Consider the following 26,557-nt stretch of genomic DNA (forward strand, 5'->3'; position numbering starts at 1 on the left):
AAAATCACATATATATTAACTCTCGGGCGTATTAGCCAAAACTAACTCGAGTTTTAATATAAATGTGGACTTTGATTCTATAAACAAGAGTTCCATAGAGATGTAATTGGTAATCGTTACCTACCGATCATACTAAGTTTTGGGCGTATTAGCCAAAGCTAACTCAAGGGTTAGTATTGTTAGGACCAAAAGTAGCTAGAGGGGGGGGTGAATAGCTCGTCGCGTTCTCTCGGTGCTCGGCGTTGATTGGCGTTGCTTGTTTCTTCAAGAATATGCAGCGGAAAATACAGAAACAAATGCAACAACGCTAACACGGTTGGTTTACTTGGTATCCACCTCACAAGAGGTGACTAGTCCAAGGATCCACACCACGCACGCACCCTCCACTATGAAAACACTCCTTTTCGGTAACTACCGAGGGCGGAGAAGCCCTACAAGACTCTCAGTACAAGAAGAAAGGAAAGGGAAACAAAATACAAGCGCAAAGCTTACAATGAGTACAGAAAACCCTAACCCTAGCTTCTCTTCTTGCCTTTGATCCGCCTCTTGACTTGGAAAGCTTCCAAGATCCTTCAAGAACTGGCGACCTGATCTTTGAGAGCGCTGTGGAGGAGTAGGCGAGAGCTCTGGAGTGAATCGGAGAAGTTCTTACCGCAGCCATCGAACGCCTGCAGCTATAAACGACGCCAACGGTCGGATCCCGATCGATTCGAATGTTCCCAATCGATCGGGGAGGCTTTGGATCGATCCACGGATCGATCCAGAGCGCTTCTGTGCTCTGGAAAAATGCCTGGATCGATCCACGGATCGATCCAGCGCTTATCGCGCGAAGCAGCAGCGTCCACTGATCGATCCAGAGCCTGGATCGATCCACTGATCGATCCAGAGCCTGGATCGATCCACGGATCGATCCAGCACTTGGTTTTTGTCCAAAACCAAGTCCCAAACATCCCTAACCAACATTCGGTCAACCTTGACCTGTTGGTATGTCATGCCTAGCATCTAGTCACTCCCTTGACCTGCTAGGACTCCCTTACCAAGTGTCCGGTCAATCCCTTTGACCCACTTGGACTTTTCTCTGTGCCAAGTATCCGGTCAATCCCTTTGACCTACTTGGACTTTTCTCTGTGCCAAGTATCCGGTCAATCCCTTTGACCTACTTGGACTTTTCTTTCATGTCAATATCTTATTGTCAAACATCTAAACCCAAACCAAGACTCAGCTTGGTTACCCAGGTCAACCTTGACCTGAGGGATATTGCACCAACAATCTCCCCCTTTTTGATGTTTGACAATACCACAATAACACTTACAATCCCATATGTAAGTTAGGCTAATCCCATAGCCTCCTTCTTCATGCCACTAGGTAATGAAAGCATAAATTAAGCTCTTCATTCTCCCCCTAAGAGGGCAAACTCCCTCTAGGTAATGAAAGCCTAACTTACTCCCTTTCATGAGTCCTTTCATTCTCCCCCTATGACCTTCCCATAGGTAATGAAGGACTAAGCTTAACCATACATTCTCCCCCTATTGGCACACATCAACCCATCGTTGGACACACATCAACCTATGCTCCAATTCTGGGCACACTTCAACAGATCCATTTGTTGAAGACTCTCCCCCTGAAGAGTTGCTCATCGTTGTTCACAACATCACTCGTTGTGATCAACACGATAATGAAGGTCCCATACCCTTCATTTATCCTTAACTTCTCCCTCAATGTAGACAACTACCCAACCTTGAGCATTATCTACCACATGAGTGTCCACTTGAAATAATGAGGATATCCACTCCCCATTTTTCCCATTTCAAGTTTAAATGCTCAACATTGAGCAAGTTCACAACAGAAGGTTAACCACCTTCCAAGGTTCATGAAAAATAATTTTCATGTCTTTAAAGAGTCCCTCCCCCTAAAGACATGGTGGTAACTTCTGTCATTGCACCAACAATGACTTGGAATCCCTAAACCTTTAGGAAACCCAAATTTAGAAGTTTTGAGGTTCAAATATTCAAAATTTGAAACAACCTCAACCGAAACTTCTACTTAGTCTTCGTTAACCAATCCATCCTTGTTTTCAACATGAAAACACCCTTTGTATGTATACAAATGTATTTAAGGGGTTTGGAATGGTTACCTAGACTCAAAGAGGTTCAAAGATGCTGAAATCAGGCCTTCCCAGCCAAAATCAGCAACTTGGATCGATTGGAGTTGGGTTCCAATCGATTGAACCTTTCTGAATCGATCCACTGATCGATTCAGACTACCTGGATCGATCGGCTGATCGATCCAGCGAGCTTCTGCTCGCGGGAATTGCCGTTTGAATCGATCCATGGATCGATTCAGGAACTCCAATCGATCCATGGATCGATCGGAGCTCTGATAGTTGCTGAAATTCCATTTCAGTCAACTTCAGAAACCCCTAGAAAATTCTACAAAAATCCAAAAATTATGAAATTTCGTGTAGACATTATTTAGGGCATACTTAATCATGGAAAAATAGTTTTCTATGAAAATACATCATATTTTCAAAGATTAACACAAACTTGAAAACTTGCAAAAACTTTAGTGTTTTTCTTCAAGTTTGTGTCTAACTATTCAATGGTGATTACTATCAAAAGATAGCCTTCACCAAGGTTTTCCAAAAACATTTTAAAAACATTTTCAAAACCAATATCCCATCATGTTCCTTGGGCATAATGCACATGACTTGTACATTAGCTTTCCCAATGATGGGAAAACACATAACTATGTGTTTTGATGAATTTTTAAAACTCAAAGGAATGCACTAAATCAACATCTTGAGCTTTGTTCATCATCCTAACATCTCACTTGTATATAATATGCACTAAAACACATACAAGTCACCTTAGAGGTCTTTGTGAGATGCAAAATTTGGTTTTGCCCTATTCTAGAGATCATGCATATCTATCTAGGCATTTTAGAGATATTAGACATCCACCCAGGATGTCACTTGTCAATAAGTGTCGTTAAATGCCATTAGTCCTTAATTACAAGGAATTAAACTTAATGCATGATTATGTTATGGCATACATCAAAATAAAATAGCTTTCAAAAGAAAGATTTCTATAACTACATGATGTATGTATGGCATGACATGGTATTTTTGTATTTTTCATGATAAGTCATGAATGCAAAATCCAAATAAGATAAAATATGATGTCATGGCATATTATGAGCAAACAATCATGGCATGGTTTAGCATAAATAAAATATACCTAGATTACCTATCTAAGTATCATTAATCTTAGCTAATCCTAAAACTTAAACCGTAGATTGCCCTAAAGTGCTTCAAGAAAATGCCAAAGCCTAAGTTTGCATTTCTTATTCCCTTGATTAATTTATGCCAATTGAAATTAAGCTTATCCTCAAATGTTGGCATATTCCATTTTTCCTCAAGAGTAATCACATAAATCAAGGCCCGGAGTGCCTTAAAATTTCTAAGAGAATACCAAAATCCCAACTTGGTATTTCTCTAGGTTTTCCCAATTTATGCCTTTTTAAGATAAAATCAATTTTCCACCATTAGGCACATTTTACTCTTTCAAGGAGTAATCAATAATTCCATTTCATTTTCAAAGGTTAACAAAAACCTTGAAAATGCTCCTTGAGTGTCAATTTCCTCAAAGTTGGGTTAACTACCCTTCTAATCGGAGTTGACACTCTCTAACCCATCTATGGGGTAGAGAAGATGCTCCTAGGAACCCAACACCTATTGGTGCTCCTTGGATACTCTAGGTACTCACTAGGGATAACTTCCCTAGATACCTTCCTAGTGACCTTGTTGGGCTTCTTAGAAGCCTTGGTCACATTTCGGAGAATGAGCTACCGAGCCCTCTCCGACTCCATATGCCAAGCTTTACTCACTTGGACTTCTCAACACCAGATGTCCGATCACCCTTGATCCATCTGGATTTTCCCTTGCCCGGCTTCACTCACCAGGACTTTCCACACTGCCTAACATCCCAGTTAGGACTTTCTCAGTGTCTGGCTTCACTCACCAGGACTTTCCAACTGCCTAACATCCCAGTTAGGACTTTCTTACTGCCTGGCTTCACTTACCAGGACTTTCCACACTGCCTAACATCCCAGTTAGGACTTTTCCGTGCCAAGTCTCCATACTTGGACTTTTCCAGTGCCAAGTCTCCATACTTGGACTTTTCGCGTGCCAAGCTCCTTGCTTGGACTTTTCCAGTGCCAAGTCTCCATACTTGGACTTTTCTAGTGCCAAGCTCCCTGCTTGGACTTTTCCGTTGCCAAGTCTCCATACTTGGACTTTTTCCCGAATCAGGTCAACCAGGTCAACCTTGACCTACGGTTGCCCCAATAATCTCCCAAACATCTATTCTTGTCCCATATCAAGAATACAACTCTTCCACGAGTGTCAAACATCAACATGCAACTCAACTAGGTCAACCTTGACCTAAGGTTGCACCGACAATCTTCCTAAGTCAAACATCAAAATACAACTCGAGTCCGGTCAACTCGAGTCAGGTCAACCTTGACCTAAGGTTGCACCAACATTTGAAATGTCATGATAATGCTTAGGCTAGTTTATATGTCATGCTTTATTTAAGTTTTCAAACTTTATGCCATGACATCATGACATTGGCACATGTTTTTACTTATGATATCATTATATGCCATGTCATCATCTCTTGCATTATAATCAATGAAATTGATTTAAGGACAAACATATAATTTGATATTGAGATCAAATTGGTGTTTAGAAAATGCATGAGAACTTAGCCTAAGTTGACCTTAACCCATATCTCACATCAAATTGACTTGAATGTGGTTTGATACACCTTAGATGTGTGTGAGATATTAGGATCATGAGTTAGGATCAAGGTGCATAGTCCTTGTACCTAGATGACCCTAATTCAAGAAATTAAGGATCATAGGGAAAGCTTGTGTACAAGTCATGTACATCTAGCCCTAAGATTATGGTCCTAAATTCAAATGGTTTTAAAAGCATTTTAAAATTGATTTGAAAAACCTTGATGAATCTTTCCTAGTGATAGAATTCATCATTGAACATTGTGATACAAAGTTGAGTTAAACTTGAACTATTTCAAAGTTTTTGAACTTTGTATCAAGATTGAAAAATGGAAGTTATTTTCATAGAAAACTATTGCTCCATGATAGTGTATGATATGAGGAATGTATCCTCAAAGTTTCGTAATTTTTGGAATTTTCTTGAATTTATTAGGAGTTTCTGATTTTCCGGAAGGGGAAATCAGAAGTTCTGATTTCAGTGTCTGGATCGGTCCGGGGACCGATCCAGGGAAGATCTGATCGGTCTGCGGACCGATCCATAGTATTGTGGATCGGTCTGCAGACCGATCCAGTGAGTTCCAGTAGCACAAGTGCGATCTGGTGAAGGGCTGATCGGTCTGGGGACCGATCAGGGCGTGCCGAATTTCTGATTTTTCAGCTGTTGTCTGAAATTTCAGTTATGGAAGTGGTGTTTTTGGATTTCTAAAGGTTTGGAACTCTCAAAGACATTGTTGATGCAATGGTCAAAGGGGGAGTTGCCCTTTAGGGGGAGTTTTACCTAATTGTCAAGGGGGAGTTGATTTTTAGGGGGAGTTTTTACTCATTAAGACTTTTGAGGATTAGTGATATGGGATTATCACTAAGTTGATTGTTGAGTTTAGTATCAAGGGGGAAATTAAGAGTTTCAATGGAAGGTATGGGACTTTCATTAGGAAGAAACTCTTGACCTTGATACCCTCCTTTTTTCCTTTTTGATGTGTGTCAAAAAGGGGAGAGTGTTCATTGGAGAATTATTGGAGAACCCAAGTTAGGTTATCGGGTTAACCTAAGCTAGGGGAAGAATGTCAAGGAATGTTCAAGGAAGAACATTGGATTTCTTTTTGATGTGTGTCAAAAAGGGGGAGAATTATTGGAGAACCCAAGTTAGGTTATCGGGTTAACCTAAGGGGAGAATGTCCAAAGAATGTTCAAGGAAAGAACATTGGACATTGGAAGATGGTTGGAAAATCTAAGTTAGGTTATCGGGTTAACCTAACTTGATTATGGGTTTTGTCAAACATCAAAAAGGGGGAGATTGTTGGTGCAACCTTAGGTCAAGGTTGACCTGACTCGAGTTGACCGGACTCGAGTTGTATTTTGATGTTTGACTTAGGAAGATTGTCGGTGCAACCTTAGGTCAAGGTTGACCTAGTTGAGTTGCATGTTGATGTTTGACACTCATGGAAGAGTTGTATTCTTGATATGGGACAAGAATAGATGTTTGGGAGATTATTGGGGCAACCGTAGGTCAAGGTTGACCTGGTTGACCTGATTCGGGAAAAAGTCCAAGTATGGAGACTTGGCGTGGAAAAGTCCAAGCAGGGAGCTTGGCACTAGAAAAGTCCAAGTATGGAGACTTGGCTGGAAAAGTCCAAGCAAGGAGCTTGGACGGAAAAGTCCAAGTATGGAGACGGGAAAAGTCAAGTATGGAGACTTGGCACGGAAAAGTCCTAACTGGGATGTTAGGCGGTGTGGAAAGTCCAGTAAGTGAAGCTGAAGAAGAAAGTCCTAAGCGGGATGTTAGGCGGTTGGAAAGTCCGGTGAGTGAAGCGACGGTGAGAAAGTCCTAACTGGGATGTTAGGCGGTGTGAAAGTCACGGTGAGTGAAGCCGGGCAAGGGAAAATCCAGATGGATCAAGGGTGATTGGACATCTGGTGTTGAGAAGTCCAAGTGAGTAAAGCTTGGCATATGGAGTCGGAGAGGGCTCGGTAGCTCGTTCTCCGAACTAGGTTAGAGAGGGCACTCTAAACCTAGGAGTTGGATCGGTCTGCAGACCGATCCGGTGATACTCGATGTTTCACATGCTCGGTGAGGTATTTCCACTGATACCGGAGTTCTGATCGGTCCACGGACCGATCCAGACACTCACGGCGAAGAAAAGCTCCTGATCAGTCCAGGGACCGATCAGGTGTATGCCTGATCGGTCTCCACGACCGATCAGGAGACGAGTGCGATCATGTCTCACAGAGAGCTGGGAGAGCTGGGATCAGTCTGGGGACCGATCAGGACAGAGCCTGATCGGTCCACAGACCGATCAGTAACGATCCACTCTTCCCTGATCGGTCTGCAGACCGATCAGGGTTCTAGCCGTTGCAACGCAACGGCTAGTTTCTTCACTATTTCTTCTTCGCAGGTATAAAGGAGACGAGGGCATCTTCTGTGATTTTTCTTCTTCTTCCTTCGAGTTGAAAAGTGCTGTTGTGCTTGAGCTTTGTTGAGCTCCTCCTTGTCGAAGCTTCGCGTGAGCTTCATTCCACGACTGGATCAGCTGCTGCTGAGTTGCTTGTTGCATCTGTCCGTGAAGTTGCTACTTCATCCGGGACCCCAGTCGACGAGAAGGCAAGCTACTGTGTTTACATTCCTGTTGTATTTTGTTCTTGCTATTCTCTTGTACTCTTAGCTTGCTGTTGCAAGTGATTGTGGCGAGGTTTCTCCACCCACAAGGAGTTTGATTTAGCCAGTTTTCCGGGGACTCATCCACCGACGGATTGATAGGCTTCGTCCACCTTACGGACACGCCGAGGAGTAGGAGTTTCATCTCCGAACCTCGTTACATCCTTGCGTAGAGGTTTGATTTCTTCTCCTGTTTTCTTTCTGCATTTAGTTTCCGCTGCGCTAACCCTAGTTTGTAGAAAGAAACGCGAGCAATTGGGGTCGGCTATTCACACCCCCCTCTCTAGCCGAGTACGAAGGATCCTAACAAGTATGATGTGGATCTTGTCCCACATGAATTATAGAATTCAGTGGGAGCATCATTTAGTTAAAGGCCTAATTAAATGATTAAGAATATGATATTTATTTCTGCTTTTATTCTGTTGTAGATAACCATGACGTCAAATACGAACACCTTCTCCCTGCGATCTGTCCTTGAGAAGGACAAGCTCAACGGAGCAAACTTCCTGGACTGGTATAGGAACCTGAGAATAGTTCTCACTCAGGAACGTAAACTGTACGTTCTGGAGCAGCCCATTCCGGAGGCTCCTCCTGCCACTGCCCCGCGAGCTGACCGAGATGCTTTCAAGAAGCATCAAGATGACGCATTAGATGTGTCCTGTCTAATGCTCGCGACCATTAACTCTGAGCTTCAGAAGCAACATGAGTTAATGGGCGCTAACGATATGATTGAACATCTTTGTCAACTATATCAAGGACAAGCGAGGCATGAGAGATTTGAGATCTCAAGGGCACTGTTTCAGTGCAAGATGTCAGACGGGGCTCCTGTAGGCCCATATGTACTCAAAATGATTAGGTACATAGAGAACCTAAAAAGGTTGGGGTTCCCACTTGGCCAAGAGCTGGCCACTGACCTGATCTTGCAATCCTTGCCGGATAGCTACAGTCAATTCGTTCTACTAAAATATGAACGAGATTGACAAGCCACTGCCCGAGCTGCTTAGCATGTTAAGATCTGCTGAGCTAAACCTTAAGAATGCTAAGCCTAACACTGTTCTGATGGTTCAGAAACATAAGGGCAAGGGAAAGCCCAAAGGTAAAGGAAAGTCCCAAGCCAAGGGCAAAGGCAAGGCACTGAAGCCTAAAGGAGGGGTCGCCAAGGATGCTACCTGCTTCCACTGCGGTCAGACCGGGCACTGGAAGAGGAACTGCAAGGTATACTTGGAGGATCTTAAGAAGAAGCGAAGTGAGACTTCCACTTCAGGTATATATGTTATAGAAGTCAATCTATCTATTTCTACATCATGGGTATTAGATACTGGATGTGCTTCTCACATTTGTACTGATGTGCAGGCATTGAGAAACAGCAGGGCATTGACAAAGGGCGAGGTGGACCTACGAGTAGGCAATGGAGCACGAGTTGCTGTTGCTGTAGGGACTTACTTTCTATCTCTGCCCTCTGGGCTTGTACTAGAGTTAGTCGATTGTTGTTATGTGCCTGCATTAACTAAGAACATTATATCAGTTTCTTGTTTGGACAAGAAAGGTTTCTCGTTTACTATAAAGAACAAATGTTGTTCCGTCTATTTAAACGATATGTTCTATTGTAGTGCACCTCTGATAAACGGACTCTATATTCTAGACCTTGAGAGCCCTATCTATAACATAAATACCAAGAGGTTCAAGCCTAATGACATGAACCAAACCTACCTTTGGCACTGTCGCTTAGGTCATATAAATGACAAGCACTTATCCCAGCTCCATAAGGATGGTTTCATATGAGATATGCGAGTCATGCCTACGAGGTAAATGACCAAGACTCCCTTTAGTGGGCACAGCGAGAGAGCAACTGATTTGTTAGAACTCATACATAGTGATGTATGTGGCCCTTTCAATGTTGCTGCTATAGGCGGTTATAGGTACTTCATCACATTTACTGATGATTTCAGTAGATATGGTTATGTGTACTTGATGACACATAAGTCTGAATCCTTTGAAAAGTTCAAAGAATTCAAGAATGAAGTACAGAACCAGCTTGGCAAGAGTATTAAGATACTTCGATCCGATCAAGGTGGAGAATACCTTAGCCATGAGTTCCGTGACTATCTAGCTGAGTGTGGGATTCTATCCCAACTCACTCCTCCTGGAACACCACAGAGAAATGGTGTATCCGAACGGAGGAATCGTACCTTATTAGATATGGTACGATCTATGATGAGTCACACAGATCTTCCGACATATCTATAGGGATATGCTCTAGACACGGCAGCTTTCATACTCAACTGAGTTCCATCAAAGGCCGTGATAAAGACACCATATAGGATATGGACTGGGAGAGATGCCCAGGTGTCTTTCATGAGGATTTGGGGTTGTGAGGCTTACGTACGACATCAAGTCTCAGACAAATTAGGACCCAAATCCGACAAGTGCTATTTCATTGGATATCCCAAGGAAACTAAGGGATATTACTTTTACATTCCCAGTCAGCACAAGGTAGTTGTGGCAAAGACTGGGGTCTTTCTAGAAAGGGACTTTGTTTCTAGAAAGACTAGTGGGAGCGCGTTCGATCTTGAAGAAGTTCAAGATGCGAACAATAGCACTGAAGCCTCGATGGAAGTTGAACTGGAACCAAAAAGTGTTGTGGATGATGTTGTTCCACAAGGAGTTGAGGAACAACAACTAGTTCAAGTAGACATACCTCTTCGCAGATCTGATAGGGTACGTCGTCAACCTGAGAGATACTCATTTCTCTTGTCAGACCATGATGACATTGTGCTCATAGAGGATGAGCCTACCACCTATCAGGAAGCTGTGATGAGACCAGATTCCGAGAAATGGCTAGAAGCCATGAGATCCGAAATGGATTCCATGTACACCAACCAAGTATGGACTTTGGTTGATCCACCTGAAGGGAAAAACCCATTGGGTGTAAGTGGGTCTTTAAGAGAAAGACTGACATGGATGGACTTATCTATAAGGGTCGCTTGGTAGCTAAAGGTTTCAAGCAGATTCATGGTATTGACTATGATGAAACCTTTTCTCCAGTAGCGATGTTTAAGTCTATTCAGATCATGCTTGCTATTGCAGCCTACCATGACTATGAGATATGGCAAATGGATGTCAAAACCGCGTTTCTGAATGGAAACCTACTCGAGGATGTGTACATGACACAACCTAAGGGTTTTATAGATCCACAGCATACTAGCAGAGCATGCAAGCTGCATAGGTCCATTTATGGACTATAGCAAGCTTCTCAGAGCTAGAATCTTCGATTCGATGATGCAATCAAACAGTTTGGTTTCATCAAGAACGAAGATGAACCTTGTGTCTACAAGAAGGTTGTAGGGGACATAGTTGTCTTCCTCATATTGTATGTGGATGACATACTACTCATTGGGAAGGACATCCCTATGCTTTAGTCTGTCAAGACCTGGCTAGGGAGTTGCTTCTCAATGAAGGACTTAGGTGAGGCATCCCGCATTCTAGGGATACAGATCTATAGAGATAGATCTAAGAGATTGCTTGGCCTAAGTCAGAGTACATACATTGACAAGGTACTCCTTCGGTTGGCCATGTAGAACTCCAAGAAGGGATTTCTGCCGATGTCACATGGTGTGTGTCTTTCGAAGACTCAAGGTCCCTCTTCTAGAGAGGAGAGAGACCGCATGGATCAGATCCCTTATGCTTCAGCCATAGGATCGATCATGTACGCCATGCTATGTACTCGACCTGATGTCTCGTATGCTTTGAGCATGACGAGCAGATACCAGTCAGATCTAGGTGAAAGTCACTGGATAGCGGTCAAGAATATTCTTAAGTACTTAAGAAGGACTAAAGAATATTTCATGATATATGGAGGCAATGATGAGCTAGCTGTAAAGGGTTACAGTGATGCTAGCTTCCAGACCGACCAGGATGATTATAGATCGCAGTCGGGGTTCGTATTTTGTATTAATGGTGGTGCTGTCAGCTGGAAGAGTTCGAAGCAGGACAGTACATTGCTGCATCAGAGGCAGCAAAGGAGGAAGTTTGGATCCGCAAGTTCATCACTGAACTTGGGGTGGTTCCTAGCATTGCTGACCCCATTGAGCTCTATTGTGACAACAATGGAGCTATAGCACAGGCGAAGGAACCTCGCTCACACCAGCGGACCAAACATATACTACAGCGATTCCATAGAGGAGATGTGAAGATTTGCAGAGTACCTACAGAGGCTAACATCGCATATCCCTTGACCAAGGCTTTGGCACAGAAGAAGCATGATGGTCACACTAGGTTATTTGGGCTTAGAGCCTACATTGATTGACACTAATGCTAGTGGGAGATTGTTAGCTAGAGCCCTAGAGCAAATCATTTGATGATTGTATTTTAGACTTATTGTATCATATTCTATATAAATAAAGACATTTGGATTTTGGTTATTATACTTACTTGTATTTGTGCCAAATAAACTAAGTATAATAATGTCCTTGAGTAGATGGTTCTCACCTATATCAATCGGTTAGTTGAACCGATAGTGAGATGATATAGGGAACACTACTCTTAATCATTCCTAGTCGAGTATTAACATTCAGGGACAATGTTAATGCAATAAGACTAGCATGTAGGTCAACTCGATGACTTGATCTCACAAGTCATGGATATAGAGATATCAAGTTGACACATGGGTATACATTAGAGAATGTATACTGAATGACCCGCCATGAGAAAGTATCATGGATCGTTATATGAGTGTCATATACTTTCTCATGTGGCTATTAGTATGACTACTAGTCCTTAGACCTGAAGTCACCATAGATCCCTACATAAGGAGTTATGTACTTTAGTTTCGTCAAACGTCACCCGTAACTGGGTGGACTATAAAGGCGATTACTGGATATGTAACAAATTATGCGAAGGGATGTGAGTGATGTAGATGGGATCTATCCCTCCTATATGACGGGAGTGACATCGGTATTCTTGATAGAGTGAGACCACGAAGTGCATGGCCATACCCAAATGAGTCAATATAGGATATTGAGCTCATTTGATTTAGTGTGTCTACTTGAAGTTCAAGATTTAGATTGATTAGAGGATGCCACGGTCTATGCCTCATATTGATCAATCTAGATGTCTAGGATAGAAGGACACTTGTCATATATTGTGAGGAGTCACAATTAATAGTCACAAGGTGATGTCGGATCTCGACATTCTTGTAACTTGGGTAGTAATGATGTGTTGCTAGATACCGCTCATTACTTATGCTCCTAAATGGGTTTAGGGCATTGCCAACGTTACAAGAACCTATAAGGTCACACACTTAGGACAATTAGATGGAGATTAGGTTCATATGATGAACCAAGAGGACTTGATTCATTTGATGGATCCAATTGGATTAAGAGTAATCCAAATTGGGCTAATTGAGTTAGACTCAAGTTGATTCATGTATACAATGAGTTTAATTTAGATTATGACTCATTAGATCAATTTAATTTAATGAATTAGATTCATTATATTAAGTTGACTTGAATCAAATGGTTAGATTAGATCTACCATGGAAGAGATTTGGTCAAGTTTGACTTGATTTGAGAGGAAGATGAAAAGTCAAGTTAGACTTGACTTTATGCCACCTCATTGGTGAGTTGCCATTGAAGTGGACCAATGATGTTACTCCACATCATCATGGGTGCCACCTCATGGAAGTTACAAAGCCATTTTCTTAATAACTTCACATTAATTGCATTTAATGGGGGGTTACACTATGGGAAGTGGCCGGCCACTTTTGGTTTTGAATGTGAATTCATTTTTCATTCAAGTGTGTTTCTTCTTCCTTCTTCCTCTCAAGCTCTCCCTCTTCTCCTCAACTTGGCCGAACCATACATAGGTGCTAGCACACCTTTTGTGTGGTTTTCACCACCTACGTGTTCGTGTGGATACTTCTAGAGGGGTATCTATCTTGATACTCTCGAGATCCGGCGTTTTGGACGAGCGGGATACGCGAAAGGCACGCTTCGAAGGTATAATTCTTCTTCATGTAGATCTAGGAGTAGATCTAAGTTGTAAACTCATACTCGTATCGTTTTTGAAAAGTTTTCTTCGCACGAGATCCATTGGCTAGGGTGATTTGGGGTTTTCGCGACGCGAAAAAACAGTTTTCGTGGCCCGAAAAACCCTACAATATCAACCTAAGGTTCACTAGGAATTGGTAAAGGTGTATACAATCCATGAGGTAAAGATCTAGATTTTGCTTGCCTACATGTAATTCACTTCTCACAAAACTTGACTACATCTTATTTCATGTGTGGCCAAAAGAAATGCTCTACCAACACTCCTAGAGTTTTTCTTACTCCAAAATGTCTCATTAGTCCCCTACCATGAGCTTCTTGGATTAATAATTCCCTTAATGGACAATTAGGGACACACAACTTATTCACTCTTAAAAGAAATCCCTCATGCCTATAAAACTCCCCAAATGTAACATGTTCACAAACATCAAACATATTTCCAAAGACAGGATCATTAGAATATAGATCTTTAATGTATTCAAATCCTAACAATTTAGTGTTCAAAGTAGAGATATACCTTTGAGTTAAAGCATCAGCAACAATGTTTTCCATACCTTATTTATATTTGATCACATAAGGGAATGATTCAATAAACTCCACCCATTTTGCATGACGTCTATTTAACTTATTTTGGCTCTTCAAATACTTCAACGATTCATGGTCAGTGTGAATGACAAACTCTTTGGGCCATAAGTAATGCTGCCAAGTCTCTAAAGCCCTCAACAATGCATACATCTCATTGCCATAAGTTGGATAGTTCAAAGCTGCTCTGTTGAGTTTCTCACTAAAATAAGCAAGAGGTCGACCTTCTTGTATTAGCACAGCTCTAATAACTATTCTTGGTTCAATCAGCTCCATTGGCTGCTCCTAGGATGAAGTAAATTTAGTGCTCTATTCCCCTAAGTGGTGGAAATCCATCAGGAACTTGCTTTTGAAGGGTTAAGATTGTTAGTGTTTAAATAAGGCTCCTTGTACAAAAGTACAATCATCGGCTGTTGAGAATAAAAAGCTCTCTTAACCTCTCTTTCTTTTGCATAAAAGCTCCCTTTTTTACTCTCTTGCTCTATTTTTTTTATTTCTTTTTCATTCTTTTTTTCACTACTCTCATCCTCACTTTTTCTTTTCTCACACTCCTTTTCTTTTTCATAATTTTCTCTCACAATCTTTTCTTTTTTCACTATCTTTTTTTATCCTCAATTGATCTTCAGATACTTGCTTAGGAGTTAATGGTACAAGAGTTACAAGTTTACCATGCATCTTAAAAGAATATTTATATGTGAAGCCATCGTGCATGCCCCTCCTATCAAATTTCTATGGTCTACCTAAATGCAAATGACTTGCATGCATTGGTACTACATCACAAAGAACATCATGATGATACCTACCAATGGATAATAAAACCAACACTTGCTTAGTGACCTTAACTTCCCCACAATCATTCAACCATTGTAGTTTATAAGGTTTAGGATGTTTAGTGGTAGGTAAGCACAATTTCTCAACCAAGATAGTACTAGCAACATTAGTGCAACTTCCCCCATCTATAATCATACTACATACCTTGTCTTTGATGTGGCAATGGGTATGAAATATGTTGTCTCATTGTTCTTCATCTTCTTCCTTCACTTGCACATTTAGAGCACGCATAGTAACAAGGGCTTCACCTTCGACGGGATACTCTTCTACATCACTTTTCATCAATGGTGGCACGACCTTATCATCTTCGGACTCACTCTCAGTTTCAATATCATTATTTTCTTTTAAAAACATAATTCTTTTGTTTGAATTGTTGGTTGCTACTCGGAAAACCTATAGGTTCCACTGTACAAAAATTTTGTACAAAGGTCTGAACCTTTTCCTAGCTACCATGTGTTTTTTTAAATTAAATTTTGGATCGCCTGCGGAACTTAACACGTTTGATCCAAAACTTAATCTATTTGTTCTTTTAGGTTTTGACTTGGATCTCCTGCGGAACTTTACACGTTCGACCCAAGTCTCCTTAAGTTATTAATTCCATTAAATATTAGTTTCCATAATTGGTTCCCAGTACTGACGTGGCGAGGCACATGACCTTCTTGGATATGGGAGCAACCACCACCGACTAGACAAAACCTTTTATAGAAAGCTAATATTTAATTTCCTAAAATAACTTTAGGTTAACCAAAGAGAACAATCAAATCACAAGGAAAAGAAAAAACAAAAGAACACAGCATCGAAAAAACATATTCGAAATTCTTGAACGTAAGCCTCTTGTATTTGGTATTATTTCCATAAATAACTAGCATGATGCGGAAATAAAAATTACTAGTTATACCTTGTAGAAAAACCTCTTGATCTTCTACCGTATTCCTCTTCTAACCTCGGACGTTGTGTGGGCAACGATCTACCGAGATGAGAAACCACCAACCACCTTCTTCTCCTCCATGCAAGGTTCGGCCATAAAGGAAAACTTCACCAAGGAGACAAACCAAAATACTAACCAAGCTCCAAGAGATGCTAGCTTTCTCTCCTTCTTCTTCTTCTTCTCCAAGTAGTATCCGACCACCACAAGAGCTCCAAGGGAGAGAGAGAGGTTCGGCCACCACAAGAGGAAGAGAGGGAGAGGATGACCAAGGAAAAGAGGGAGAGAAATAATAGATGTTGTGTCTCTTGAACGCACCCTCACCCCTTCTTTTATATTCCTTGGCCTAGGCAAATTAGGAAATTTAATTATAATAAAATTTCCTTAATTTCCTTGACATGATTTAATTGAGAAAAATAAAATAAAATTTCCCCAATTAAAATCAAGTGGCCGGCCACATCAATGAAAACAAAATTGGACAAGTTTTAAACAACAATTAAAACTTCCTAATTTGTTTCCGGAAATTTTAAAAAATAAAATTTCTCTTCAAATCTCTTCATGGTTGATAAAAAGGAAATTTCTATAATTTTAATTTTACAACATGTGAATAATTTTTAAAGAGAAAATAAAATATCTCACCAATCTACAAATAAGGAAAGAGATCTAATCTCTTTCTTTAATCTTTTGTAGATCATTTACAAGAGAGATATTTTAATTTTAATTCTCTTTAATAAATTATATCTTCCACATAATAAAAATTAAAATTAAATTTTTTTTTTAATTTAATTTGGCCGGGGTTCAAGCTAGGGTCGACCACCCTAATTTATACCTAGGCCGGCCCTAGCTTGGTTCCCAAGCTAGCTTGGCCGGCCCCCTATTGGTGGGTATAGAAGATGGGTATAGGTGGATATAGTACTCTATAAATAAGAGGCTACGATAGGGACCGAGAGGAGGAATTGGTTTTGGTCTCCCGATAAAATTAAGCATCCCGTGTTCGCCCCGAACACACAACTTAATTTTATCAATAATAATTCATTCCACTAGAGAACTATTATTGAACTACCGCACCAATCCCAAATTACATTTTTGGGCTCCTTCTTATTATGAGTGTGTTAGTCCCTGTGTTTAAGATGTCGAATGTCCACTAATTAAGTGAGTTATTGACAACTCATTTAATTAATATCTTAGTCCAAGAGTAGTACCACTCAACCTTATTGTCATGTCGGACTAAGTCCACCTGCAGGGTTTAACATGACAATCCTTATGAGCTCCTCTTGGGGACATTCTCAACCTAGTATCTCTAGGACACAGTTTCCTTCTATAATCAACAACACACACTATAAGTGATACCATTTCCCAACTTATCGGGCTTATTGATTCATCGAACTAAATCTCACCCATTGATAAACTAAAGAAATAAATATCAAATATAAGTGCTTGTTATTATATTAGGATTAAGAGCACACACTTCCATAATAACCGAGGTCTTTGTTTCTTTATAAAATCAGTATAAAAGAAACGACCTCAAATGGTCCTACTCAATACACTCTAAGTGTACTAGTGTAATTATACAGTCAAGATAAACTGATACCTAATTACACTACGACCTTCTAATGGTTTGTTCCTTTCCATTTTGGTCGTGAGCTACTGTTTATAATTTATAAGGTACTGATAACATTATCTTTTGGATATGACACCACATGCTATGTTATCTACAATATAAATTAATTGAACAACTACAAACAAATGTAGATAATTTGACCAAATGTGATTCTTTATTCAAGATAAATATTTACAAAAGCTTAGGCTTTCAGTATACACTCCAACAATCTCCCACTTATACTAATGACTAAGTTGCCATATCTTCTACCATATATCTGATTCCCATTCCCTCCACATGCCGATCAAAAGCTTTCGCCGGAAGGGCCTTAGTGAAAGGATCTGCCAGGTTATCCGCTGATGCAATCTTGGCGATGACAACTTCTCCTTGCTTCACGATATCTCGTATCAGGTGGTACTTACGCTCTATATGTTTACTTGCCTTATGAGCTCGTGGTTCCTTCAAGTTTGCAACTGCACCGCTATTATCACAATAAATTGTGATAATTTTGGGCAAACCAGGAATCACATCTAAGTCCATTAGAAAGTTCCTGAGCCATACTGCTTCTTTAGCTGCCTCAGAGGCTGCTACATACTCAGCTTCCATGGTTGAGTCCGATACGCATTTCTGCTTAACACTCCTCCATGAAATGGCTCCAACTCCTAAAGTAACACATAGCCTGATGTAGACTTACTATTGTCCCTATCTGATTGGAAATGTGAATCCGTGTAACCCACAGGGATCAAATCGTCTGCTTGGTAAATTAGCATATAATCTCTAGTCCTTCTCAGGTACTTTAATATATGCTTTTCTGCAGTCCAATGTCCTTGTCCAGGGTTACTCTGATATCTGCTGACCATGCCCACGGCAAAACAAATATCAGGTCTCGTACATAGCATTGCATACATAAGGCTTCCTACAGCCGAAGCATAAGGGACTGCTTTCATGTCTTCTATCTCCTTTGATGTCTTCGGAGACATCTCTTTAGATAGAGCTATTCCATGCCTAAAAGGTAAGAAACCTTTCTTGGAATCCTGCATACTAAAACAAGCAAGGATTGTATCTATATATGAAGCTTGGGACAGACACAACATTCTTTTCTTGCGATCCCTTATCACTTTGATCCCAAGAATGTGTGCACACTCTCCTAAGTCCTTCATATCAAATTGTTTGGACAACCATACCCTTATGTCTGATAATACCTTGACATTGTTGCCAATTAACAAAATATCATCTACGTATAGTACAAGAAATACCACCACGTTTCCGTTACACTTCTTGTATACACAAGACTCATCCGGACAATAAATCCATATGATTGGATTACTTCATTAAACCGGATGTTCCAAGACCTTGAAGCTTGCTTCAGTCCATAAATGGACCGATTGAGCTTGCACACTAGATGCTCTTTGCCTTTTTCAATGAACCCTTCTGGTTGCTTCATATGAATGTTCTCTTCAAGACTTCCATTAAGGAAAGCTGTCTTGACATCCATTTGCCAAATCTCATAATCCATATGAGCAGCAATGGATAAGAGTATCCGGATAGACTTAAGCATGGCTACCGGTGAAAAGGTCTCCTCATAATCGATTCCCTCTTTCTGAGTGTACCCTTTCGCAACAAGCCTAGCTTTGAAGGTCTCTACCTTCCCGTCTGTCCCTCGTTTCCTTTTGTAGATCCACTTGCATCCAACGGCTTTTACACCATCAGGTGGTTCTACAAGCTCCCAAACTTTATTAGAGTATATAGACTCTATTTCAAAATCCATTGCCTTTTGCCAAGATGCTGCATCTATATCTTGGAGTGCTTCGTCGTATGTTCGTGGATTAGGTTCATGTTTACCCGGGATCAAGTCCGAAGACTCTCCTAAAAACATGAATCTTTCAGGCTGCCTTACAACCCTCCCACTACGACGAGGCACTATCTGTGGTTGTGTATCATGTGTGACACGTGTTGCAGTCTCTTGTGGTACTTCATCTTGTATTGTTGGTACAGAAGTAGTCATGTCCTCTCTAAGTTCTTCTAAAACAACTTTGCTACTGGGCTTGTGCTCCATTATATAGTCTTCTTCTAAAAACTGGGCATTGGTGCTAACAATGACCTTCTGGTCTTTAGGACTATAAAATAAACCACCTTTTGTTCCTTTGGGATATCCTACAAACACACGAACTTCTGTACGGGATTCTAACTTATCAGCATCTGGTTTCAGCACATGTGCTGGACTACCCCAAATCCGAATATGTCTTAGACTGGGCTTTCGCCCATTCCGCAATTCTATGTGAGTAGAAGAAACTGATCTAGAAGGTACTAAGTTCAGAACGTATACTGCTGTTTCCAGAGCATATCCCCAAAACGAATTTGGTAATTCTGAATAACTCATCATTGATCTAACCATCTCCATAAGAGTCCTATTCCTTCGTTCTGCTACACCATTCTGTTGGGGTGTTCCAGGTGCAGACAATTGGGATTGAATCCCGGCCTCTGATAAGTAATTCCTAAACTCTCCTAAGAGGTATTCGCCACCACGATCTGACCGTAGTGTCTTGATACTTTTACCTAGTCGTTTCTCCACATCAGCCTTGTATTCTTTGAACTTATCAAAGCACTCGGACTTGCGGCGCATTAGGTAAATGTATCCATATCTTGAATAATCGTCTATGAAAGAGACAAAATATTCAAAACCTCCTCTTGCCTGGACAGACATAGGACCACACAAATCAGAGTGAACCAATTCTAACACTTCTTTGGCTCTATACCCCTTGGCCTTGAATGGTCTCTTGGTCATTTTACCTTCCAAGCAAGATTCACAAGTTGGAAAATTTTCCAACTCAAATGAACTCAAAAGTCCATCGGCTATAAGCCTCTGAATCCTACTTAAGTTAATATGACCAAGCCTTAGATGCCAAAGATATGCTTGGTTCATTTCCGAAGGTTCTTTTCTCTTATTAGAGTTAGAAGATGAGTTATAAATTTCCATATTATGCTTTGTGAGAGAAATTGGATTTAAAGTATACAAATTTTCAACTAATGCACCAGAACAGATAATCACTTTATTTCTCTTAATAACTACATCGTTACTAAAGGAAACTGAATATCCATCCAAAAATAGTTTAGAAACTGAAATCAAATTCTTTCTAAAACTGGGTACATAAAGACAATTTCTTAAAATCAAATTTCTATTCCTATTAAAAGATAAGTAGACATCTCCCACTGCAACAGCTGCCACCTTAGTAGCATTGCCCATGTAGACGGTAATCTCTCCTTCAGATAGTCGTCGGGTTTCCTGGAACCCCTGCAAGGAATTGCAGACATGATCAGTGGCTCCCGTATCTACACACCAGGTGCTGGTAGATAACACCGTTAAACATGTTTCAACAACTAGAGTATGAGATATACCTTTGTTTTGGTTCCTACGAGGGCAGTCCGCCTTCCAATGTCCTGCCTGCTTACAGATGAAGCACTTGCCCTTCGGCTTCTTCATTCCACTTTAAATCCTGTACTCTGAGATTTATTCACTTTCTTTGCTAAACCAACTTGTTTCTTCTTCTTCTTTCCTTCGGTTTAGAAGTAGAACCATTTTCAGCATAGTGAATTTGAGCATTGTGACGAAATAATCCTTCTGCTGCTTGAAGTTATGTCAGTAGTTCCGCTAATGAATAAACCCTCTTATTCATATTATAGTTCAGGCGAAACTGCTCAAAACTTCTAGGTAGCGTTTGGAGGATCATATCGATATGGGTTTCCCCATCAATTTCTCCTCCAAGGATCTGTATCTCGTTCAGATAAGCCATCATCTTTAGTATATGATCCATTACAGGAGTACCCTCTTGCATGGTGGCTGTCATTATCTTTCTCATGGCTTCTTGCCTAGAAGCCCTATCCTGATGACCAAAGAGTTCCTTGAGATTGTTCATAATATCATAGGCTGTTGGTAAATCTTGATGCTGATGTTACAATACATTTGACATTGAAGCCAAAATGTAACACCGCACCATCTCATCTGCTTTTACCCATTTCCTATGATATTCAATCTCCTCTTGGGTAGATTCACCAGTAGGTGCATCAGGGCATTGCTCAGTTAGTACAAATTTATAGCTTTCAGCAGTAAGAACAATGTCCAGGTTTCTTTTCCAATCTATGTAGTTTGGTCCAGTAAGTCTATTCTGTTGAAGTATGATGGACAGTGGGTTGAAAGACATCCTAAGAATCACAAATAACTTTTGGTCAGAACTCTAAATTTAGAATAATATTGATTCCTCAAACAATACTATTTTAAATTAACCAACACCTCAAAACACCGTGAATTTTGTATGCCACGTTAGTGTGAACGTATACAAATTCAACATTTGTAAAAGGAGGGTTTTATCCCATTAATTTTATTATCTTGTCAACCTAACTTTTTGACAAATAAAATTAATAGTTAGTGTCTTTTGGTCACACAAATAATAGCAGTGACTCCGATGGGGAGGATACTATTAGATGTGTCTAAGTGTATACCATTACTTGACACTAAGTTCATTAATAAGATTATGCCCCTTCCGTTGGGGAAGATCACACGCTCTTAATTAACTTCCTATAGTCATCCAAAAATGGAAGTCTGTTCTAGTGATCCACAAACAAGCTCATCCGTTATGGAGGAAGGCACTCAGAGCCAACGCGCAAGCTTGTTTGCATCACTTACAAACCAGTAATGGAGACCATGGGATTTATTTAAAAATCTCTCTCCCACTTAGTTATTTATAAATGAGAAATTTTAACTATGCTAGCCTACTAAAACTTGTAAACTAACATGCACACACAGCATAATATAAAAGCAATAAATAGAAAATTTAATTTTCAACTATTATGGCTTTTATCACTTATTGTCCTCCATGTGTTGTCATCCCAAGCTGCTGCCATATTTGGCCACTGCCACCGGATCTAGCTGTCGCATCCATTTTGCTCCTAGTTCCGCTGCGCCTCTGGTCCTTAGAAGGTTCCACGCTTTGCAAGATTCGATCTACGACATAAATAGAATTTTACATTTTGATCCTATATTCCATAAAAGGAATGTACATGTATCTAGATCAAAAATAAAATCCTAATAAAACTAAATACAGCTCCTGCTGTATTTTAATACAATCATGCACACACAGATAAATGCCCTTGACATGTCCAAGGGTCCAATCACACACATAATAACTAAAAGCCATAATAGTTGGATCCTGCATCCACAAAGTTAGCACATCCTACTATTAACCTGCCTAAATTATGTATGACATGTGCATAATTAAACTAAATACCAAATACACAGAGGCAAAACCCTAGCTCTGATACCAATTGTTGGTTGCTACTCGGAAAACCTATAGGTTCCACTGTACAAAAATTTTGTACAAAGGTCTGAACCTTTTCCTAGCTACCATGTGTTCTTTTAAATTAAATTTGGATCGCCTGTGGAACTTAACACGTTTGATCCAAAACTTAATCTATTTGTTCTTTTAGGATTTGACTTGGATCTCCTGCGGAACTTTACACGTTCGACCCAAGTCTCCTTAAGTTATTAATTCCATTAAATATTAGTTTCCATAATTGGTTCCCAGTACTGACGTGGCGAGGCACATGGCCTTCTTGGATATGGGAGCAACCACCACCGACTAGACAAAACCTTTTATAGAAAGCTAATATTTAATTTCCTAAAATAACTTTAGGTTAACCAAAGAGAACAATCAAATCACAAGGAAAAGAAAAAACAAAAGAACACAGCATCGAAAAAACATATTCGAAATTCTAGAACATAAGCCTCTTGTATTTGGTATTATTTCCATAAATAACTAGCATGATGCGGAAATAAAAATTACTAGTTATACCTTGTAGAAAAACCTCTTGATCTTCTACCGTATTCCTCTTTTAACCTCGGCCGTTGTGTGGGCAACGATCTACCGAGATGAGAAACCACCGACCACCTTCTTCTCCTCCAAGCAAGGTTCGGCCACAAAGGAAAACTTCACCAAGGAGAAAAACCAAAATACTAACCAAGCTCCAAGAGATGCTAGCTTTCTCTCCTTCTTCTTCTTCTTCTCCAAGTAGTATCCGGCCACCACAAGAGCTCCAAGGGAGAGAGAGAGGTTCGGCCACCACAAAAGGAAGAGAGGGAGAGGATGGCCGGCCACACCAAGGAACAAAAGAGGGAGAGAAATAATAGATGTTGTGTCTCTTGAACGCACCCTCACCCCTTCTTTTATATTCCTTGGCTTAGGCAAATTAGGAAATTTAATTACAATAAAATTTCCTTAATTTCCTTGACATGATTTAATTGAGAAAAATAAAATAAAATTTCCCCAATTAAAATCAAATGGCCGGCCACATCAATGAAAACAAAATTGGACAAGTTTTAATCAACAATTAAAACTTCCTAATTTGTTTCCGGAAATTTTAAAAAATAAAATTTCTCTTCAAATCTCTTCATGGTTGATAAAAAGGAAATTTCTATAATTTTAATTTTACAACATGTGAATAATTTTTAAAGAGAAAATAAAATATCTCGTCAATCTACAAATAAGGAAAGAGATCTAATCTCTTTCTTTAATCTTTTGTAGATCTTTTACAAGAGAGATATTTTAATTTTAATTCTCTTTAATAAATTATATCTTCCACATAATAAAAATTAAAATTAAATTTCTTTTTTAATTTAAATTGGCCGGCCCTACTAGCTTGGGTTCAAGCTAGGGCCGGTCACCCAATCTTATACCTAGGCCGACCCTAGCTTGTTCCCAAGCTAGCTTGGCCGGCCCCTATTGGGTGGGTATAGAAGGTGAGTATAGGTGGGTATATAACTCTATAAATAAGAGGCTACGATAGGGACCGAGAGGAGGAATTGGTTTTGGTCTCCCGATAAAATTAAGCATCCCGTGTTCGCCCCGAACACACAACTTAATTTTATCAATAATAATTCATTCCACTAGAGAACTATTATTGAACTACCGCACCAATCCCAAATTACATTTTTGGGCTCCTTCTTATTATGAGTGTGTTAGTCTCCCTGTGTTTAAGATATCGAATGTCCACTAATTAAGTGAGTTACTGACAACTCATTTAATTAATATCTTAGTCCATGAGTAGTACTGTAAAGCCCGAAAAATTCCCAAATTTATTTTAGAATTATTCTATGATTTTTCTGGAATTATTAGATATTTTTCCGGAATTTTCCGAGTAGCGGGAGTAGCAAAAACAAATAGGTCGCAAAATAGCTTAGGCGGGAATCGAACCCGAGACCTATGGTGTAAGGGATAATGTTAGTAACCAGTTGAACCCAGCAGGGCCGTGCTGAAAGGAAGGAGAACCAAATATATTTATATTAGAGTTGGGTTCATTAAACCACTTAATATAAATAATAAACTTAAGTGGGGTTTGGTTTATTTTGGTTCGGCACCTCTTCACCTCACGACACTTTCTCTTCCAAAACCTCACCGCCGCCTCTCCCTTCTTCTCCTCTTCCTCACGCACGGCACACCAAGGCAAGGGTCCATAGGATCATCTTCCGGCGACGACTCCAACACGAAAGGGGCTCTTCTCCGCGAGAGGAACGCGAAGACGTAAGCGGTTCGTCGAGCGGACAGTTTTCCGGAAACACCTAGCGAATAGAATCGTAAGAAAACCTTACGATTGAGGTAAGAAACCCCTCACCTGCAGTATAATTGCTCTCGCTTGTTAGTTTTGGCGTTAGTTCAGTAATTTTATAGTTTTCAGTTTTAGGGCATGCTTTTAGTGCACGCCAAGCATTCGGTAGAATGCCCAGTTCAGAAGGATGTACCAATAGGCGTCCTAACAGCATATAAAATGTAATAGAAACATTTTATTCAGTTTATTATTAGTTATTACAGCTATATGGATCAGATATCCATTGGGTGGGCTCCCACAGTAGCCTCTAGGTTCAGATAACCTAGCTCTAGGTTCAGATAACCTAGAACAGCAAAGTAAAATTAAACAGTATTCAGTATTTTACTTTTATTCAGTTGGCATCGTGCTTGGATCAGATATCCATGGGCTGGACTCCCACAGTCGTCCCTAGGTTCAGATAACCTAGTAACCCTATTGGATTCGAACTTGCAATCGCACAGTAAGCACAGTTGCCAGGGCCCCAGCAGCATGTTTAGTATTTTCATCTATTATATGTATAGTTTTCAAATTTGAAACCAGTGATGAAAACACTAATTTAGCTTTCAGTTCAGTTCAGGTTCAATTTACATGATTTGAGTTCATGTACAGATTTAGACATATGCATGACTAGTTCAGTTTCATGCTCAGTTTATATGTTATGCCATGTTTCAGTTCCAGTTTATGCTTTGTTTGATATGCCATGCCATGCTTGCATGTTCAGTATGTTTTTTTCAAACAACATGATTTAAAATCATAATTGCATCGTATGCATGATTTAGTGAGGTAGATGGTTTCTTACTAAGCTTATTGGCTTACAGATACTACTTTTCTTATACTGCAGATACCGGTAAAAGAAAAGTGGATTAGCGGAGGCTGAAGGGCGATGCTACAATGATGTGTGTGTGCAAGGGGTCTGGAATAAAGATCCTTGGGATCTATACGCTTTTATTTCAGTTTTAGCACTTAACATGTCTAGTTTCATATTTAGTCTTGTTACTAATTGTTCTAGCTTAGTAACTATGTTTGGTTTAGCTTATCACGTTTAGAACATTGGTACTTATGTGCTTATATGTGTTTCCATTGTTTTAGAACTATTGTGTGATGTTTTGGCACGCCAAAGTGCTGAAATCAGAACTCTCGAATGAAATCAGACTCTGATCGGTCCCAGACCGATCAGGGTCTGAGCTGCCCCACTGAGATACAGAATGCTACTGTATCCTCCTGGATCGGTCAGCCGACCGATCCAGCATCGAAAGGTAGGCATCTCAGCGCCTCCAGGTGCCTGGATCGGTCTGCAGACCGATCCAGACACACCTGGATCGGTCTTGCCGACCGATCCAGCCTTTGCTGGTTCGGTCCGCAGACCGATCCAGCAGGGCACAGAATCGTAGCAAGTTTGATCGATCCGTGGATCGATCAGCAGCTAGCTGGGAAGTAAATTCTGAGTTCCTAGCTCGGATGGGAGATCAAGTATTCTCCTTAGCACGTGT

This window comes from Zingiber officinale, chromosome 3A, assembly GCF_018446385.1.
Source record: "Zingiber officinale cultivar Zhangliang chromosome 3A, Zo_v1.1, whole genome shotgun sequence".
Taxonomy (NCBI): Eukaryota; Viridiplantae; Streptophyta; class Magnoliopsida; order Zingiberales; family Zingiberaceae; genus Zingiber; species Zingiber officinale.